The sequence below is a fragment of the Cheilinus undulatus genome, linkage group 22, assembly GCF_018320785.1.
Source record: "Cheilinus undulatus linkage group 22, ASM1832078v1, whole genome shotgun sequence".
Lineage (NCBI taxonomy): Eukaryota > Metazoa > Chordata > Actinopteri > Labriformes > Labridae > Cheilinus > Cheilinus undulatus.
In genome coordinates, this window is record NC_054886.1 from 5,326,197 (window position 1) to 5,347,983 (window position 21,787).

The window sequence follows — 21,787 nt, forward strand, 5'->3', positions numbered from 1 at the left end:
TGGACGTTTTTTTTAAAGCACTCGTTTAATATCGATACTTTTAAAAAGTACTCGATACCAAATGAGTACTTTGTAAATATTGATATATCGATACTTTAGGATCGATACGCCCACCACTAGGTTAAAGTTTATATACACTGTATAAAAAGACAGAAGCTTTTTTTTCTCACTGTTGGACATTAAATCAGACTGTTTCCTGTTTTTGGTCAGTTAGGATTACCAAAATTATTTCTATTTGCTCAATGCCAGAATAATGAGAGAGAATTTTTTTTATGACTTTCTTCAAATCCAGAAGTTTACATACATTTCCTTAGTATTTGGTAGCATTACCTTTAAACTGTCTGAATCGGGTCAAATGTTTTTGGTATCCTTCCATGAGCTTCTCACAAGAGTTTGCTGGAATTTTGTCCCAACCCTCCTGACAGAATTGGTGTAACTGAGTCAGGTTTGTAGGCTGCCTTACTTGCACACGCCTCTTCAGCTCTGCCCACAAACCGGACTGAGATCAGGGCTTTGTGATGGCCACTCCAAAGTGTTGACTTTGTTGACCTTAAGCCACTTTGTAGCTAATTTGGTGGTATGCTGACGGTCATTGTCCATTTGGGAGGCCCACTTGGCATGCTAAAGCTTTAACTTCCTGGCTGATGTCTTGAGATGTTGCTTCAATATTTCTACGTAATATTCTTTCCTCATCATGCCATCTAGCTTGTTAAGTGCACTAGTCCCTCCTGCAGCAAAACACCCACAACATGATGCTGCCACCACCGTTCTTAACAGTTAGGATGGTGTTCTCCGGCTGGCAAGCTTCCCCCTTTTTTCTCCAAATACAACTATGGACGTCATGGCCAAGCAGTTCAGTTTCAGTTTCGTCAGACCACAGGACATGTCTCCAAAATTAAGCTCTTCATCCCTCTGTGCATTTGCAAACTGTAATCTGGCTTTTATGTTGCTTTCGGAGTAATGGCTTCTTCCTGGCTGAGTGTCCTTTCAGCCCATGTCGGTACAGGACTGGTTTCTGTGTGGACAATGGCGCTCTTAGCAGCTTCAGCCAGCATCTTCACAAGGTGTTTAGCTTTTGTTCTAGTGTTGATTTGCACATTTCACATCAAAGCATGTTTATCTCTGGAACACAGAACCCGTCTCCTTCCTGAGGGGTATGATGGACGGACATTCTCATGATGTTTATACTTGCGTATAATTGTTTGAACAGATAAATGTGGCGCCTTCAGGCATCTGGAAATTGTACCAAAGAATGAACCAGACTTGAGGAGGTCCACAGTTCTCTCCCTGATATCTTGGCTGATTTATTTGGGTTGTATCAAAATTTCTCGAGTCTCTGTTCTGCTCTGGTTATTACTGTTATGTCTCTTTCTCTCTGCAGGACAGCTTGATTAGCTTGCAGTCCAGTGTCAGAATTGCCAACAACAGATCAACCTTGAACAACCTCTGTGTCCACTTGATAAGGTCCACTTACCTCCAGAAGCTCTTATCTCACTCACTTGTTCTCTGCATTGAAAGAACAGGGATGCTGTAGAATTGCTTTGGTTTGAAAGCTTTTGATTTTAAAACTGTGTAGTGAAATAAACCGCCCCACATAAACTGCTGGGAATTTAATTAGTAATACTTTGAAGCAATTAAAAAACCTGGGTTCTTGTAATTTAATTTCACAATCAGAGATATTTTATTCATCACCAGGGGGAAATCTGGGCACGACTATCACTCCTACACAACATGTGAGAAAAGATTTCAGAAACAGGCTCAGAGATATGAGGCCAGAGAGGTTTGGACAGATGCTGATTGCTCTGTTGCACACTAAGGGATGTGTGACACCCTTTGTGTAAGTTTTGAAAACTTTAAAATGCCTTTTTGACTTTTTTGAACAGGTCTAGCATCCATAAAAGCTGTGCAATTATTTGATGAGTCACACTGTTTCAGCTGAAGTGGAGCTGACAGATGCTTTATATCTAAACATATATGAGCTACACATGCAGCTTGAAAAAGGAAGTTTTCCCACTCGTTTCCAAAAAATTTTCATTCATCTAAAAACACAAAACAACATGCTGTAAAGAGAACTCTTGCATATGTATTCCGTCTGATACAGAAGGTGGCGGTATGCTGTTTTACAAACCTGCTAAAGAGGAGAAAGAGGAAGAAGCTACCATGCCGTCATGACTTGAGTGAAGATTGTTTATATTTTAACCCAATCACTTCCATGGCCACAGGTGTATAAAATCAAGCACCTAGGCATGCAGACTGTTTCTACAAACATTTGTGAAAGAATGGGTCCCTCTCAGGTGCTCAGTGAATTCCAGCGTGGTACTGTGATAGGATGCCACCTGTGCAACAAGTCCAGTGGTGAAATTTCCTGGCTCCTAAATATTCCACAGTCAACTGTCAGTGGTATTATAACAAAGTGGAAGCAATTGGGAACGACAGCAACTCAGCCACGAAGTGGTAGGCAGTAAAATGATAGAGCAGGGTCAGCGGATGCTGAGGCGCATAGTGCGCAGAGGTCACCAACTTTCTGCAGTCAATCACTACAGACCTCCAAACTTCATGTGGCCTTCAGATTAGCTCAAGAACAGTGCGTAGAGAGCTTCATGGAATGGGTTTCCATGGCCGAGCAGCTGCATCCAAGCCATACATCACCAAGCGCAATGCAAAGCATCAGATACACTGGTGTAAAGCACGCTGCCACTGGACTCTAGAGCAGTGGAGATGCATTCTCTGGAGTGACAAATAGCACTTCTCCATCTGGCAATCTGATGGACGAGTCTGGGTTTGGTGGTTGCCAGGAGAACGGTACTTGTCTGACTGCATTGTAAAGTTTGGTGGAGGGGGGATTATGGTGTGGCATTGTTTTCAGGAGCTGGGCTTGGCCCCTTAGTTCCAGTGAAAGGGACTCTGAATGCTTCAGCATACCAAGAGATTTTGGACAATTCCATGCTCCCAACTTTGTGGGAACAGTTTGGGGATGGCCCCTTCCTGTTCCAACATGACTGTGCACCAGTGCACAAAGCAAGCTCCATAAAGACATGGATGAGAGAGTTTGGTGTGGATGAACTTGACTGGCCTGCACAGAGTCCTGACCTCAACCCGATAGAACACCTTTGGGATGAATAAGAGCAGAGACTGAGAGTCAGGCCTTCTCATCTAACATCCATATGTGACCTCACAAATGCACTTCTAGAAGAATGGTCAAAATCCCCATAACACACTCCTAAACCTTGTGGAAAGCCTTCCCAGGAGAGTTGAAGCTGTTATAGCTGCAAAGGGTGGACTGATGTCATATTAAACCCTATGGATTAAGAATGGGATGTCACTGAAGTTCTCATGTGGGTCAAGGCAGGTGAGCGAATACTTTTGGCAATAAAGTGTATGTACATGCAGCTTAGTGGATTAAATGCTTGCACTTTGCAGATGCAGTGGGTTTTGAGGTGACAGGAGACATTTGTTGTCTTTGCAATTCATCTCTTTGACTACAACGACACCATAAGGTGAGCCATAACAGACCCTTTGTTGACTTGATTCTGATAATTCCCACCTTTTATTGAGAAAGAATGTAAACTAACTGCTGTGACACTCTATCCCATATTCGAGCACAATTGCATTTACATGCTTAGTCGAACTGTGCCAAACTCCACTACAAGACCATCTCCACAAGTGGGCCTGGGCTTGGTGCCCTGGTGTGGTTTGCTTGCATTCTCACTGACCAAAATGAATTGGACTTCTGTCTCTAGCTACTAGGGATGGGAGTGTATTGTATTTTTGATAAGTACATGTGTAAATGAGGGATATTTACTGTATAAATTAATGGAGAAGATCAACACTGAGATCCGTAGAACGAATGAGATGGTCCATACCTTCTTCCAACAGTTGTATTTGTGGGCCTATCTTCACCAATTTCACCAGGTATCAACCACAGTGTGTGCTAACTGGTGCTAAATGCTCATGTTTTCTCTTTTGCATTTGACTCTTATGTCCCTTAAAAGTTACTGTAGCTGTCGTAAAGCAGCTGTTGATGAACGGTGGGACTTTACAAGTCTTAAACTCCTGTTTACCAGGGTACACATAAACTCCATAAATCTAAAAGTCTTTAGCCTGGATGTAATTTCCCAGCAAAGGCATTTTTAATGACCTAAAATGCCGTTTTTTTATTTTTTGGCATGGGTGGCTGAAACACACAGAAAAATCTCTATTTTTACAAAGACCCTTCAAGGCCTAAATGTGTTTCACTGCACAGGTGCAGCCAATCAGTGATTAAAGCTTCTTCACCTGCTGACAGTCCTACTGCAGGCATGCTTTAAAACATTTTGTAGGTGGTACACTTTGAAAATAAGACTTTTTTCTTTCTCTCTTTCATAAGAATGAACAAGGTTCAACAAGATTTGCATCCTCTGAGAACATTCCTAAATGACTTTGACTCCTAAGAAAATCTGAAGCTAAGTCAGGAGCTCTCAGAGAGGATCCTCAGACTTTTATGGATGCGGACCCTGGAAATACCATGCCAAGTCCCGATGGCCCCAAAGAAGGAAACACAGAAAGGTAAGACATGAGACAAGATGCTACACTGAAACCTGTGCAGCTAAATGAAGCTCTCATGCTCTTGCTCTTGCATGAACTTTGCACAGCACATCAAACAGTGAAGAGTAAGTGATGTCTGTTTGCAGTAGTGTCTGTGGCAACTGTGGCTGTGTATGCAGAGTCATTGTAAGGCTTGTAAATGGTTGGCTTGTGCTGTGAGTGTTCTCTGTGAAGCTACTGTTGTAAGGACTAACATATGAGGTTGTAAGTCTGGCTTTTGTTTTGGTTATTCATATGAGTGTAATATCTGAACCTGTTTTCATTATGGTTGCACAACAGTTGTTTCCAGTTCATTATCTAAACATGCAAACAAGGACTTAATCTTCTTATCTTAATGAAACTCTTGCTATGTGCAACTGATAATCACTATTGTAAAGTAAACAGAAGACGGTAAACAGTGCTGTAATAATGAGGAACAATGCTGAGTTTCTATAAATCTTAAGGCACTGATATTTATGCAGGACACTTGAATTAAATTTAAATGCAGCGATATGATGAGCACATCTAAAGTCTAAAATTGTCTCCCCTCTGACAAATCTATTAGGTTAGCCACTCCTGCACGCCCTCTTCCAGGTTGCACTAATGCTGTAGGTTACTGATATTTCAGGGTATTTGTTGCAGGGAAATTTTGTAGAATTGTGTGGTGTAGCATGTTCTTTGTTAGTATATCTTTGCAAAAATAGAGATGCACAATGTTGCATATTCATGTTGCATGCAAATAAGCATGACCACATCCAGGAAACATGTTGCATTGTTTAATAAGGAAGTGAAAACAATTGAACCGTCTTCCTATGAGGTGATTTCCATTGCTTTCTGCAAAGTCCACAACATGTATAGGGGTGCAGCTCTTTTATTACCTTCTGTTTTCAACATGTGGAGTTAGCTACTAGCTAGTGCCACAGCATTTGATCTCTAAGCTTTCAGTGATTGTTGTCAAGGACGGACCCACAACCAGAAAGTCATGATGCTCATCTCTGCAGATTATATGTCTTTAACTGAGGTTTGTTTTTTCAGTAAAACAGCATGTTTATTTACATATACCGTCATATTCTTTTTCAGTAGGATTATGAACTAATGAGGGCGAAAAGCAGCGATGCCAGCTTTACATACAATTCGAGCACTGAATCATTCAACTGCAATGCACAATGAATGGGAGATAATTTAAGTAGACTCAGGCTGCAGGAACACTGATGGATGGTGAAGGCACATGTCTGCCCAACTCCAATTCCATAAAACTTAGGACATTGTTAAAAATGGGACGAAAAACAGAGGTAAAGTAGAAAAGTGTGCTCTGATATGATGAGTGCACATTTTGTAGTTCTTGGAAAAAGTGACCATTAAGTCCTCTGGGCTAAAGAGGAAAAGGAGCACACAGATTATTATCAAAGTTAAAAGCCAGCATCTGTGATGGTGTGGGGGTGTATAAGTGTCTGTGGCATGGGTCACTTGCACATCTGTGAAGGTACCATTAAAGCAGGTTTTGGAGCACCACATCACTTTTTTTTAAGGATGTCCCTGTTTGCTTCAGCAAGACGATGCTACACTACATTTTGCATGGGTTACAACATTCAACTTCACAGTATAAGAGGGTGTGCACTGCATGCAGTCCAGACCTGCTGCCCATTGAAAATAAATGGGGCGTTATGAAAAATAAAATAAGTCAACAGAACCCCCACACATTGTTGAGCAACTAAGGATGTCAATCAAGCAAGAATGGGAATAAATTTCACTTTCCAAACTTCAAAATGACTATCTTTAGTCTACAGATGCAATGTTGGTAGAAGAAAAGGTGATGGAATGGCAGGTGTTTGCAGCTGTGCTAAATTTTTTTAATATGTTACAGGCATCAAATTTAGAATGTGTGCATTGTTAAAAATTTGTAAAGTTGATCAGTTTGAACATTTGATATATTTTGCTTATACTGTGTTCTGTTAAATAAGGATTTCCAGATTTCAGTATTCTGTTTTGATTCCCATTCTACTGTCCCAACTTTTTTGGAAGTAGGGTTTATACATGAAAGGAAGGAAATGGATTTTTTTTAAATCTTAAAGTTATAAAGTAGTGTGGTAAGCTGCTGCTACTTTGTTGTGACAAAACTCCTTAAAGCTACGATGATGAACGATCAGTTTGTTGATCTTGGCGCCCCCCTGTGGTCAAAGTTTTATTTCTTATTCTCTGCAGATTGTGTCCTCTACATTCACTTGGTCATTTTTTAAAGGAAAAACTCTGTTAGTTGTCCTCTAACTTCCAAACATGTCATTGGCTATGAGTCTTGTTTTGTTTGGCAGCATTCTGTTAATGCGACCCTACCCTGTAGAAGCATCACAGGGTTAGGGTTAGTCCAAAAGATGCATTATGATTAATTTCAGCATATTTCCTGACCAGAAAACTCCTTAGTAGGGTGTATATATATAGTTGTAAACTTGAAATTAATTCCACATACTGTAAAGCTCCTGTAGCAATCTGTCTGCAATACTGGCGAGAAGCAGGAAGGATTGACAGCAGGATTGATCTCCTCACAGGTGGTCGAGTGTAGGCGGCTCCTGGCAGACTTCCTGTGTTTGGTGTGTATCTACCCTCAGGTCAAACTACCCGGGATTCCTTCATAATACATCATTAAACAGCATGGAGGCAGCTTTACAGTAGCAGTTATGTTTCCTGAGCAGAGCAGCAGTCAGAGTTTATGAACATGTCTGAATTTATGAATTATCTGTTTCTAAATCAGCAGCATGTCATTCATATTAAACCTGATACTGTCATATCCTAATTATACCACCCCCTGATTACCTTATGATATTATAGCTGATTTCTGCATATTAATAAATTTGGAGTGACATGATAGCGCTCATCTATTCAGACAGACATCCGAAGGTGATGAGGAGATAAAGATAGGCGGATCAGCAGTAATTATAGGCTTTTAAATCCCTTATGACCCAGACGTTCCCATTTACTGCCATTCATTTGCATGGAATGAAAGAAAGGGGCGTGGCCAGCATCCTTTTGGAAAAGAACCTGGATGGGTTGCTCTTGTCCATCCATCATGGGCATTTTTGTCTTTCTTCAGGACTTCTCCAAATAAACCACGATGGTTAGATTTTACTGTTATAGCAGAGGTTACAGTTGAGATCATCAGTTTATGAAAACTGATGTGGGACATTTGCTGATAAGACTCAATTTTCATTTGTAATGCAGAGTTTTAAGGTGGTTGTCTTAGTTAGTCAATTGTTTTGACAATTTGTTGGTGTTTTCAGTGGAAGTATGCTAGTTGCTGCTAAGTTATCGTAACAGGTAATGTGCTAACATGCTAACTTAGAGCTAATGGAACTGTTGTTGTTTCTGTTTTCAATATAGGTGTATATTGCATTACTGACTCTATGTGTGTAAGGATCAGCCCACAGCTTTTGTAATGCTAAAATAAACAAGTTACAGAAAGATGAATTAAGGAATGCCTTTTGGACATCATTTTCAATGTCCGGTCATGTGCAATATCAGTCAAACAGACTGTAATAACGGGGTATGAGAACTGGGGTTCAGTTTTGACTGTGTTAGACTTGGTTCTGGTTCAGTTTCTTCAGTCCTGCTTTAGCACGGACATAAAGTTCTATCACTGTTTCTGTTTTTATGTTGTATTTTTGTTAAATCAGGTTTTTTTCTGCCAAATGCAATAATGTTAACATTCTTTATCCATGTATTTAAGGTAATATTGCCATCTTGTGATAGGCAAGGGCACTATTTTCTGCTCTCACATACTTTTACCTGGACTTCCTGTCTGAATCAGAAGTAGTGTTATTCAGCAGTTTTTGTGGATGCTTGGTTCATCTTAGATTTTTCATTTCTGCATGCTAGAGCATTGTCTGTAAATAGGAACTATGTTTAAGATGCGTGTAATGACTTACCTGCTGTGTTGTTCAGGTTTCTTTGAAATGTAAGTCATGCCAATTGAAGCAGCATTTAGCTAAAAGTTAAGCTAATGCTAACACACTAATATTCTGGTGCAAAATAGTGAATAGGCTAATGCTTTCTTGATTTGTATATAGGGATGCTTTATTTTATGCTTGTGTAGAATATTAATAGAGCTGTCTGTATTTTTGCAGTTAGAGGACTGTTTAGCTGGTTATGACTTGTATGGAAACCCATCTTTGCCACTTTAAATGAAAAATTGTGACAGGCAATTCTAAAAAACATAATAATAATAATAATAATAATAATAATAATAATAATAATAATAACAATAAAAAAGGTCTCATAGATCCTAAGTCATAATTAAGGGATAAAAAGTCAAAAATATAAGAAAAAAGTCGTATTTATGAGCTACAGACATAATTATGAAAAATAGTCAAAATTAAGAAAAGTCAAAATTATGAAATAAAAAGTCAAAATTCTGAAATAAACAGTCATAATTATGAGATAAAAAAGTTGAAAGTATTAGAAAAAAGTCAAATTTGAGAGGTAAAAGGTTAAAAGGTCCTGAGTATTTTTTTTAAATTTTATTTATTTATTCATTTTTGCCTAATTTTCACATCTTGCTTGCTTAAAGACCCTGTAAAGTGAAATCCAAAATTAGTGTCTTAACACACTAGATATGTTGGAATATGGTTGCTGTTAAAATGTGAAAACATTGAGATCTACATGTTACTGAATTCTGGATTTAGACCTTTAGAAAGTTTTTCACGTCTTTCCTGGCTGGGTTTAATTTTGGTGATGTCACAGCCCACAGGGCAGAATAACCTCGCCCTTCTAACACTACAATATAAAGCCAGAGAGCAGTTCATCTCAGTACAGTCTGTTGTGACTGATGTCACTGCCTTTATTGAAAGTTAACAGTCAGTTAAATGTTGTGGTTTTTTTCATTGTGAGGTAAATTTTCCACATCTAACAGCCACATTGGATCATTTAAAGCACCAGAACAGAGATTTGAGCCAGAAAACGGACTTTGTCTCTTCTTCTTATTTCAACAAAAAGTCAAGAGGCAGGTTAATGGCATGAGAGCTTTCCTCCATTCAGATTGTAGCATATTTTTAATTTGAGAGGATCTTATTTCTCCTGAGTGGGCGTGGCTTCAGCTCATTCAAAACACACGCCCACACCATCCTGGAGCAGAATTTATTGCCTCATTTTTCATGATTTTGAAGCTCAATTTTCTACACTTAGAGAAGTTTTGTTTGATTGAAATTTGACCTGGGCGTTCATAACAGAGTAACCTGTCATATAAAAAACCGAAATACAGATCTTTTCTCACTTTACAGGGCCTCTAAGTGGTGGAAATGGGCTTCTATAGCATTGGCATCACAACGGACAACCTGAAAATCATCAAAATGATCAAATCATAATCTCATCTAGACACCGAAATGACCAGGGTAAGTCCAGGGCTCATGGCAGGATTTTATTTATTCATTTGTTTATTTATCTGTTTATTTATTTTTGGGCATTTTTGTGCCATTTGATAGATGAGGACAGTGGATAGAGTTGGAAACAGGGACAAGAACAGGGGTAAAGAGCCTCAGGCTGGATTTGAACCTCAGCAGGCCGGGTACATGGGGCGCGCCCTAAACTGCTAGGCCACCTGCTCCCTGATTTCATTATTTTATGACATGGCAACAACATGGGGCAAATCTGAAATCTGACCGGGTAAAAGCTGTCTTTTAAAATGATATGTAGTGGAAGCAATGCAACTGAAGGAGAAAATGTCTCTAATTCATAGAAGAATCTAATGTTAACATCTCTGCATTACGCAAATAATTATTTAAACAAACAGATTCAAAATTGAGATTGTGTCTCGGCCAATAGAGAAGCTCAGAGGTGTTTCTGTCACTGAATACATAAAGGCCTGTCTGTGTGTTTTCACCCACTTTTCCCTTTCCGAGCAGGAAAAGAGTTCAACGCTTGGATGTAGTTTATCATTCTAGCAAATATCATGTGAGGTAAATCCATTCATCTCTGGTCTTGAATATTAAAAACAAAGCTGCTGTCGCTATCATGTCTGCATCTCCGGCTCAGACACCACAGCAGTAATTTAAAGCGATAAAACCCAATTTGTATGAATTTGTTCAAGCTGGAAATGAAGCTCATTGCGATTGAGGTCTTGTTAAACCCTGAGTGAGAGAGGGAACATGAATTGGAAATGCCTCTGAAATATAGAGCGCTTGCTCCATTTTGCTAAATGAAAATGTGAAAGCCTTGCAAATCAAATCACAACTCCGGCGAAATCACTTCAGCGTCGTGTTACAATTCCTCCTCTCCAGGAAATCTATCGCCAGTTGTGTCGGCTTTATTCTTTCCTGAAGCGCCATATATCCCCCAACAAGTGTACTGTATGTGTTCATGAGGCGAGATGCATGTATGGCGAGCTCGGCAGGAGAGCTTTGTGATGGAGAAAGAGCACACAAAGCGGGATTACCAATTCCACGCACAGCTGGAATGACTGTTGTGAATGATACCTGCTGCACATACAGTGATTTTGTTAAGTGAATCTCTGCCTTCTCCTGCAGGAGCAATCTCAGCTGGTCTGTCATGCCGGACAAGTAGTTATCGAGCAAAAGATTGAAAGTGAGAAAGAAAAGATTGGGCTAAGGAAAAAAGAGAGGGAGGGGAGAGAAGCAGCAAGGGCAGAGCATGAATGAGAGGAGAATGGAATGACAGAGGGCAAACGAGTGAGTGAAAGGAGCTGCAGAGCTAATAGGAAGCTCACGGAGAGATGGAGAGATGGAGAGATGGATTTGACTGAATAAACCAGAAATGAAGGACTGACAGAGACAGCAGAGCAGGAGAGAGTGAGTGCCCTGGGAGGCAAAAGATGTGTAGTCAGGAGAGGAGAGGACAGCTCGGCGCTCCTGCTTGCTATTCCAGGTGTCATCTTTTCCAGTCGCTGCTGATTAGCGCCTGAACATATCTCCTGGGGAGAAAATTAAATATTGATCTATTTTTCTCTCTTCATTCTAACCCACCATCCTTTTTTTAACTCGGCCTTTTTTTTTTCTGAAAAGACCACTACTGATGGAATTTCAAATGCGGCTGGTCGGGGGTAAGCTGTGTTAGGGAGCTTTCACGTATGACAAGTAAAGTCGCCCCCTGTGTCCTGGAGTTCATCCATCCACTGCTTTTTTCTTCTTACTGCGCTCTGATGTGAGATGTGGAAAGCTGCTGCACCTTCACCCAGCATGAGAATCACCATATTTTCTCCATATGGCCCTGACAGTAATTTTATTACAGAGAATAAGCTGCTTTGGCTAAATCTGACATTTTTTGCATCAAGCACCAAGCCATGTGGTCTCCATTTGCAAACATTTGTGATACAAAATGGGTTATTTTGAAGAGCTTGGTGACTCCAAACGTGATACTGTGATGGATGCCACCTTTCCAATATTTCATCCATGCAGAATATTCCAAAACCAACTGTCAGTGATATTAAAAACTGGAAGCATTCAGGAACAACAGCAACTCAGCCACAAAGCAGAACACCGAGCAGCTAGCAGCAACCCCTATCATCAGAGATGCAGGATTTGAACTCTGTCAGGATAAAAAAGCATGATGGCCCCTCTCCTCTTTAGTTTACAGGACATGTCATCTGTGGTTTCCAGAAAGATTTGATGTGACCACAGAACAGTTTTCCATTTTGCCTCAGTCCATTTTAAATGAGCTTAGGCCCAGAGAAGATGGCCATGTTCACATATGGCTTCTTCTTTGCATGATACAGCTTTCAGCTGCAGTGATTTCCAGCACAGAATCATGCCTGTTTTTATAGAATAGAAAAGAAGCCTTTATTGTCATTGCATAAATGCGATGAAATTGCACACGCCCCTCCCAGCAAAAGCAACAAAAGACACTCAAATTGCGCACTCAGAAATACAATCATATCAATCCATACAGACACACTCAAACATCATAAAAAGTTGAGGTAGACCAGGAGAGGCTCCATGATGTGTGAGCCCAGAAATTTGTAGCTGTGCACTCTTTCCATGCAGTCACCGTTGATGTAGATGGGGGGAGGGTCAGCTCTGCATTTCCTGAAATCTAGAATGAGTTCTTTTGTTTTCTGTGTTAAGGGAGAGGTTGTTTGCAGAACACCACTGAGTCAGATTTTGGACCTAATCACGGTAGGCAGACTCATCACCACCTGAGATGGGTCCAACCACAGTTGTGTCGTCCGCGAACTTAATCATGGAGTTTGACGGATGGATTGACGTGCAGTCAGAAGTGTGCAGGATTGGGCTCAGCACACAGCCCTGTGGGGAGCCAGTGCTGAGGGTGGGGGTGGAGGAGAGGTGGGGGCCAAGCTTGACAGTTTGAGGGCGGTTTGCAAGAAAGTCCATTAACCAGGAGCAGAGTTGCGTGTGGAGACCAAGGTGGAGCAGTTTCCTGATCAGTATGTGTGGTATGATGGTGTTAAATGCAGAGCTGTGGTCAATGAAGAGTATCCGAACATACAAGTCTCTGCCTTCCAGATGTTCCAGTGCTGTGTGGAGAGCTATGGTGATGGCATCCTCTGTCGACCTGTTTTCCCTGTAAGCAAACTGATAGAGCCTCCGAGGACCCAATGATCTCAAGTATGCAATTTTGACCTTTCACCTTGTCAGGATTCTTTGAATCTTTTGATGATATTATGGACTTTAGATGGTGGGATATACAAAGCCTTCACAATCTTGAGAAGCATTTTTCTAAAATTGATGCACTTTTTCAGAGATTAGTGAACCTCTGCTCACCGTTACTTATGAGAGACTCTGCCTCTCTAAAACGCTCTTTTTATACCCAGTCATGTAACTGACCTGCTCCTAGTTATCCCAATTAGTTGCAAAATGCTCCTCCATCCATCTTTTAGTTGTACCACTTACTTTTCTAGTGTTGTGTTGCCCTGTCCCAACTTTTTTGAGATGTGCTACAGCTATCAAATTAAAAATGAGCTAATGTTTTTTTTCTGAAATGATAAAGTGTCTCAGTTTCAACATCTGAAATCTTTATGTTCTACTGAAGATGGATCATTGGTTTATAAGATTTGCATATCATTGTTTTTATTTACATCTTTTCAGCGCCCCAACTTTTTTGGAACTGGGGTTGTAATTTAAAAGTAATTGTTTGGTGTGGCTGTTAATTTGCACGATGTAACAGTCTTATGAGCTGTTCAACAGCTTAATTATTCAGTATGTACATTATCATTTGTGTTGGGGGCAAGAAGAACATGAGAATTAGTGTAATTGGTTTTGTACAAATGCCATCAAAGGTGTTTTAGTGGAATCAATAAGGGCAAACAGGAGTGCATTTAAAAGTCTTCCACTGCTATTGATTACTCGTAGAAGTTCACTGAGAAGGACATAATAAGAACATATGACCAGAAGGTGTCTCACATAAAACAGTCATAATAATAAACTGTTAATATCCTTCACGCCCACAGCAGCATGCTCCCTTCAGAGGTGATACCATAAATCCTCCTGCTCCACCTGTGTCCTCTGGGTGGCATAAAAAGAACAGCCATGTGAAACGTCTCCTTTATACCCCCCCGTGTGTCCCTCCTCCTCTCCTCTCCCCCTGTGTGTCCTGCTCCTCTCTGCGGAGCGCTGGCTTTCAGTGTGACGGCCTCAGCTGTGAGGGCCCAGAGTGGTTGTGACAGGCCGGGATAGCAGCCGTTCCCCGCTGTCTGCAAGGATTAGCTCTCTTTTCTTCAGGATGAATGGGGAAGCCTCCTGGTCCCCATACCTGGGTTTTATAGGTTTTTCTACAGATTACAGGTAGATTAGGCTTTCAATCATGGTGGATTTTGTTCAACATGATGAGCAAATTAGACTGTACGGTGATGATGCTGAAAATGTTAGTTTGCTTATATTATATTATATTAAAATGGAATCACAAAGGCGGTAAAGTGGTGAATGTTGTCTTTCATTTGCAATCAGGATTGTGGCTGCTGGCTGAACAGGTCTACTTCTCTTGAGTAACTGGCCCCACTTTCCCTCCTTTCAAGAGTTTAAAGCAGATTTAAGCTCAATTTGGTCAACCTCACTGCAAAATTTGTATTGCAGTGCAAAATTTGCATTTGTTAAGCACTGTGTATATATAATATATGTATATACACACTGTCTGAATTCAATGCCTGCAACACAGTCCAAAAAAGCTGGGACAGGAGCATATTTACCTCTATTGCATCAACATCAGCAAACTACACTAGGGGACTTAAGACATTAACTGCTGAAGGACTGAAAGTGTAATTGTCTCCTGCAGAAGATACCAGGGGTGCAGTAGCAGCATACCTGAAACTCGTTTTACTAGTGATGCATGATAAGTTATTTTTTTGAACTGATACAGATATTTTCCTACTCCCGATGGCCGATAACCGGTCATTTTTTTCAGTTGTTGATTTAACAAAAGAAGTTTATTTGATGTATTTATGCACATCTGGGGGTAAGAAGGGGTTAATATGTAGTGAGAAAAGATATTTACAACTAATTTTAACTAATATCACTCATGTTTTTCAAAAAACAAAGTAATATTCTGACTTTATAACTGTAATCATAATTAACTTTATTTTTCTTAGTGAAACATTTGTGTATTACAGTACAACATACACAAACTGACATAGGTTTTCCCCTTTTCTCTTGAAATTAATTAAAGTATCTTGACAAGTGGTCAAATCTGAAATTTCAATCAACTAAACAAGAATTCAGCTGACTCATGTCAAATCAGACATAAAACTAAATGATAACAGGCTATCATGCCTAACAAATGGAGATGGCTGGGAGTCTTTTTTTTTTTTTTTTTGCTGCTTAAGTCAGAATTAAAGGGAGCTGATGTTTTACATAAAGATTACAAATATGCACTGACAGAAGTCATATCAGAGATAGGTAAAGAATGTAAAGTCCACCGTGGTCTGTGGTTAAACTTCTGTTCCTAACGTCGATCAGACTGAATGAAACCACATCAAACAGAGCAGGCAGGTATACGTCTATGAAAGTAGTGATGGATCAGGAGACTGTCAGACTGATTTTGTTATTATAACAATGCGCCTTTTAGCTCTGGCAAACTTTCTGCAGTTTCCATTGCCTGCTGATTCAGCACTCTGCCTGGTCTTAGCTGTGGCTCAGTCCTACTGCCCAGGGCTGAGAATAATGGCTGCTGCTGCTTTGTTTTAACGTCGTTAGGATGACGACTTTATAGTGACTTATAAGATCCGTCGAGGACTTCTTTCCACTCTTTTGGAACTTTGCAGGGCAAATTCTAAAAACACTGTTGTGTTATCCTCCCTGTAAATACTGAATAAAACCACAGTGTTATTACCCTCTTAGTGCTGAGGGTGCTTCTTCCTCTTCTTCTCTGGTGCTTAACAGTGGGTCATGTACCACAGCGCCCCCTACTGTTTCAGAATGTGTAGTCTCATGAGAGAGAAAAGAAACGCCTTTATTATCGGTAGATTTTATCGGTTAATAATCTATTAAATTATTATTATTATTATTATTATTATTATATATTATATTAATATATGCAATATCGACTGATAATTTATTGGTACCAATACTTATTGTCCATCTCTACTTTTTACCCATCTCACGATGTACTTTGGGCACAGAGAACAAAAGTAAATCCTGTGACTGAGTCACAGAGCAAAGACTGTAACTTCCAGCACTTTTTACATGAATAAAGTTTCACCGAAAACCTGACACACCAAATCTCCCACACACAGCATTTGGTAAAGGGTGGAGCCTTTGAAAAAACTCTGAGGGTGATTGGATGAACATTCTGTTACATCTTTACGGGCCAATCAGAGCAGCAAAATAGGTGATGTTGTACTTCAAAACCAAGGTATGCCGCTACCAAGGAGTTAACTCCATAGAAAACTGCATAACGCGAACCATGGCAACTGTAGCCATGTCAGTGCTCGACTTTTGTTGTTTTTGAAAAGAAAACAACTCAATGCTGTTCTTTGTTCTTCTTGTAACAAAGAAATGTCGTCAAGTTCTGATAAAACTGGTGCTTTAGCAGCATCCACGCTAATGTCTTCCACCATAATTGCACTGACCTCTTGTTGCTGTTTACTTACATCACGACTCCGCCGCACCTGAAAATACTGCCCCTCGTTGCTGATTGGTCCTGTCACTCTAACCAGGCCCAAACTGTTCAGACGAGAGCTTTGCAAGATGGATTCGCCTGTGAGAAACAAGGAAACGGGCGTATCCATCTGCTTTGCAAGGTTAGTTCTTGCCTCCTCATGACTATCATCCGGACCTGTGCCAGGCCCATATAGCCTTTCTCTCCAAGTAGCCTCCCAGCTGCATCCTCTCTGTCCTGAGCATGTCAGCATTGGACACATGGTCTTGCCAACGACACCCAAAAATGGCCCAAGAGAAGCTGTCACAAAGTAGTCAAGCCAGTGCATCTCACAGGAGTATAGTAAGACCAGGAGGACCAAAGACCAGAAAAACTGACTTTCGTACACATGCGCAGATACCGGGAACAGGACACTGCCTTCTCAGCGAACCCATAGCCTCTAGTGAAGATCTCCAGACACAACCTGGCTGTTTGCATTGCAAAATGTCCAACATGTATCCACATTTCAGTTGGACTGTTTGGAGAATGCCTTCTCGCGGATGTACACCACATTTTGGACTTTTGGATACCAATGACAGCCTCTTAGTACGTGCATCCAAAGCATGCATTAGAAATATGTAATCAGTGGTGACCTAGTAATTGATCTCCGCCCTACATGATTTCTGAAGCTCTCATATGTTGCTTTGTATATCGATGAATTAGACATGAGCGAAGAGGCTAGCAGTGCTTTTTAACAGCTTTTCTCCCTCATGTTGCATTAGGTAGAAGTGCACAAGCATCTTATCCGCACATGCTAACGTTGGAGCCAGACTACATGGATTAAAGGCATAAAAAGCCAAAGTGATGCTAAATAAAGAGCTGTTAGGAAACCCAAAGCAGCTGTTTTACTGAGCAGAGTCAAATAATTGAGACCTCTTAAAGAGTTGCAATTTCAATCACTCCAAGTGAAGCAGGCTGGATGAAAATAAAGTCATACTTTTTGTTAACTAGCAAAATACAGCAGATTATGTCATAGGAAGGTATTTAATGCATGGTGCATTCACACAAACAATCTAGTCTGGATGAATGCATCCCACTTTGCCCAGAATAGATATAAATTCCTGTTAATGCATTGCATAAATGGGTTAAGTGTGTCCCAAATTCAAGATCAGATGCTTTGTGACATATCCTGGTCTAACTTTCACAAAAAATATCCAATCTGGGTCACACATGAGAGAGTTTTGGTCTCTTTTGCCTGCATCTTGAACGTAGCATTAGGGTGTTAAAATATTTAAGAGATTAAACTTGGTTTCTAATGCACATCAAATATTTTAACGTCATAAACCCAGACAGTTTCTGTGGTCTGAGGGCAGATATGCCGTCATCAGAGAAGTGAATTTAGTTTAGTGTATGAAAAGAAAGTCTTGCATTTCTGTAAGGTTTTCTATGCTTGATCCAGTTGGAGCTCTGTGCTTCATGGAGGTTTTTTAGTGTATTGTTGTGTGTTTATTGCTGCTATTAATCTGCCATTACTGTAGATTTATGTTCTTAAGTCGCAGTGTCGAGGAGGCGTCCCATAGAGAATAAAGTATCTCAAATTAAATTGGCTTGAATTAATCTTACTGAGATCTGCTGTACAATTTCCAAATATTACACTGCCTGGCATGATGTCTTTTCCATCTTGGTATTATGACACACTTCAGAGTGTAATAATGAGATTTATTCATCAGCGCCTCATTAGCCGTGTCTGTGGTTCATGTTAACACCTGTAAATGCAACAAAATGTTATCTGTTGCCATTTTAATGGATGCTGAAGTTGTGCTGCAAGTCGTTCAGGTGGGGACTTTGAGCTGAACGTGACGGTTTAACCACGGCCTCTGAGGAAACACAAAGGCATCATCATGGACAGCTATTACAGTGTTAATGAGTGCAGTGTTAGTCTTTAGAGTACATTAGCTATGTGTGTGATTATGAGACTTTTATGGAGGTTTTCCTACTGTATGCGTGGCTGGATGTCAGGAAATGAGGCTGTGAGTGCTGTCTGCTGCATTCTCCTGTTTGCCCCTCTCAGCCATTAAGACTTATTGTCCCTGACATGGTAACAGTAAAACAGCCACTTGCAAACCAATTCCCACTTTTCCCCATATCAACCTCTCCTTTCCACGCTGGTGAGCAATCGCTTTGAAGAAAAAAAAGCCTGACCTTTGCTTTTATGGACCATTTGGGATGTAGGAAAAGAAGGCTGAGTGAGATTCCTCTGACTGCCACAGGTAGGGCTGGGTGATATTTTTAACATGAATCTCTGATTTTTCTGTCAAGAAATGAACAAATGGTCATCACAATCCCAGAGTTATAAACTTTAATATGATGTAAGCAAAAATCAAGCAATAACTGAACCTATTTAAAGCCATTAAAACAAAGATAGAACTCCTACTCACACTATTTTTCCATTTTTCACCATCATAAATTGCAGACAAACTCCTAAACACTGTCTAAAGCAGGGGTGGACAACAGGCAGCCTGGGGGCCACATGTGGCCGTCCAGCTCACTCAGCGCGGCCCCCGAAAGTCAATTTCAATCCCAATAGATTGAACACGTGAAAATAAAAATATTTCTTGCAATCTTTGATTTATGTTATAACTTTAGTTCTCTGTAGTAATTTTGTAGAAATAATTGGCTGCAGTTGTTAAACCTAATGCATCTCTAAATTCACTTGTAAAAAACAATAGATATACAAGTAAAATCAGAATAACTGATCGATCTTCCAAAGCTAACTGAGATGACTGCCAGGTTTGAGAATGGTGAAGACCATTCAGCATCATGGCCAATCAGAGAACAAGGCCGTAGCTACAGGTGGAGTTTAGCTGTGCTCGGAGCAGGTAGCAGTGCCACTCATGTAGCCATTAGCATGGATGTAGCTAAAGAAGAGAGTCAGCTTTATCAGAACTGGACCACATTTCTTTATTTTCCCCTCTGAGACTGATGTCGTTGTTTACAAGAAGAAGAGACACAGCTTACAGAAAGGGAAATCACCTTTTGAACCATTAATCGTAGCCTTGTTTTCCCTCTTGCTGTTGTGCCATTCTAATGATGCTATCCACGCATTCCTGGCCCTTACAGAGGCTTTTCTAGCAAGACTGGAGCTTGTTTGACTTTCTGGAGCATTTAAAGGTTAAATCCTCACCAGTAGCTTGAACATCAAACATCTTTTGATTCTTTTTTTAGTCCATTTTTCTATCAGTACTGCTGCTAGCTGCATTTTGTATCCCCCAATGCTTTGTGACGTGCAGTGGCAACCAATGGTAGACTGTCCTGTTGTTGTAAAGCTGCACGTCTTTACACGTGGATCATGAAGGAGACATCCTTAAATGAGCTCATAATGGCAGAAAGAGTATCTCAGGCCTTTGTGGTTCTCCCTGAAAACAATCTTAGAACTTAGCCTTCAGCACAACATTTTCCTTTTCCTTTTTCAACATTTTAACCCCTTTTCACCACCTTTTCTTCTGTTAACCCATTTTTGAGACTTCTTGCCTACATTTTGCGTCTTTTAACCCATTTATGCCCCTATTAACCCATTTTCAACACTTTTCTGCCAATTTTAAGTGCACTTCACTATTTTTGTGCCTTTTCTTGTCACTTGTAACCAATTTTCTGCCTGTTTTTGACATTTTAAAGAACATTTCACTATTTTTTATACCCATTTTTATGACTTTCCCCCTTTTTTGCCTCCAATTTTTGCCACTATTAGCCCTATTCAACACCTTTCTGACAATTTTTTCCTGAATTTCACTAGTTTTTCCATGCCAGTTGTTGTCACTGTGAACCCATTTCCAGCCCTTTTCATCCCTTCTGCCTGTTTTATGTCAATTTGAACAGCATTTTACAATGAGATATACACATTTTGCCACTTTGAGCCAATTTTGAACCTCTTTTAACCAATTTATGACGCTCTTTATCCATTTTCACCACTTTTCTGTCCCTTTTCTTGCCAGTTTTAGCAGCATATAAATATTTGTTATGCTTATTTTGCTACTTTCAGACAATTTTTTGGAATTTTAACCCATGAATGACACTATTAACCCATTTTCAACACTTTTCTGCCAATTTTGAGTTTCCCCTTACTATTTACATGCCTTTCTACCTGTTTTTTTTTGTGACATTTTCTAACAACATCCTTTTTTGCCTCTGTTAACCAATTTTAGTTAGCGTTTCTGCCACTTTGAGCCAATTTTAAACCTCTTTTGACCAGTTTATGACACTATTTATCCCTTTTCTTGGCAATTTTAGTGGCATTTAAATATTTGTTGTGCCTATTTCCCACTTTCAGGCTTTTTTGGGGGGCAATTTTAACCCATTAATGACACTATCAGCCCCTGTTCAACACTTTTCTGCAAATATTTTCAAATTTTGAATACATTGACACTGTGAACCCATTTTTGCCTCTTTTAAATCCCTTTCCCCACTTGTTCTGCCTGGTTTGCTTGTTTTATTAGTATTTTACTATTTGTTATGCTAATTTTTGCCTCTTTTAAATAATTCTAATTCTGTTTAGACAAGGGGTGTACATTTTGAAGAAGACTTTATACTACAGCATAAATAAAAATGGATTTGTTGCTTTGATAATAGTATTCTAATAATACTATTATTCATGTAATAAATATATATGGTTATCACAGCTTAACTTAACAGTAGATCATGATTTCCCTGACCTCCATCACCCCTCCCCATTCGACTGGGCCCCAGAAAGCCCTGCCCTTTATCCCCCCTGACAGACAGCACTGCTCAAAGGTAAATCTTTTAAACTGCCCAGCCCTACCCACAGGTATTGTAGAATAATCCTGGAGCCCAGCGGCTCCAGAAGGCCTTTGTAGCGCTTCTATAAGGGTATTGGGTTTGGCCACCTTTATCCAGCGGTTCAATTTGAACTTTCACGCACCATAAATGGCCATCAAGGGGACATTGTAAACTGGTGAGATTGAGGAAAAGACAGCTCTTGCATTAAAAGGACGACCTCAGAACAGATGGGATGCCGTGCTCTGCTGACAAAGCCCAAGGCCGTGGACCAGACTCCATCATGATGACCAGTCCAGCGTGCATTTCCACCAGAGAAAAAGCAAGTAAATCTCCGCTGGCTCCCATCCAAACATCCAATTATTCAGCGTCAGGGAAAGCCTCTCCTCTTCCAGCCTGACTTTAT

The 21,787-nt window shown here is 40.2% G+C and overlaps 1 long non-coding RNA gene across 1 annotated transcript in view; it reads left to right on the forward strand.

Moving 5' to 3' along the window:
- The first annotated feature begins 4,275 nt into the window (after positions 1-4,275).
- Positions 4,276-21,787, forward strand: part of LOC121504790 — a 30,037-nt gene continuing 12,525 nt past the window's right edge. The window contains exon 1 of the long non-coding RNA XR_005991481.1: positions 4,276-4,545. This is a non-coding gene — a long non-coding RNA (uncharacterized LOC121504790). The remainder of the gene's footprint in view (positions 4,546-21,787) is intronic.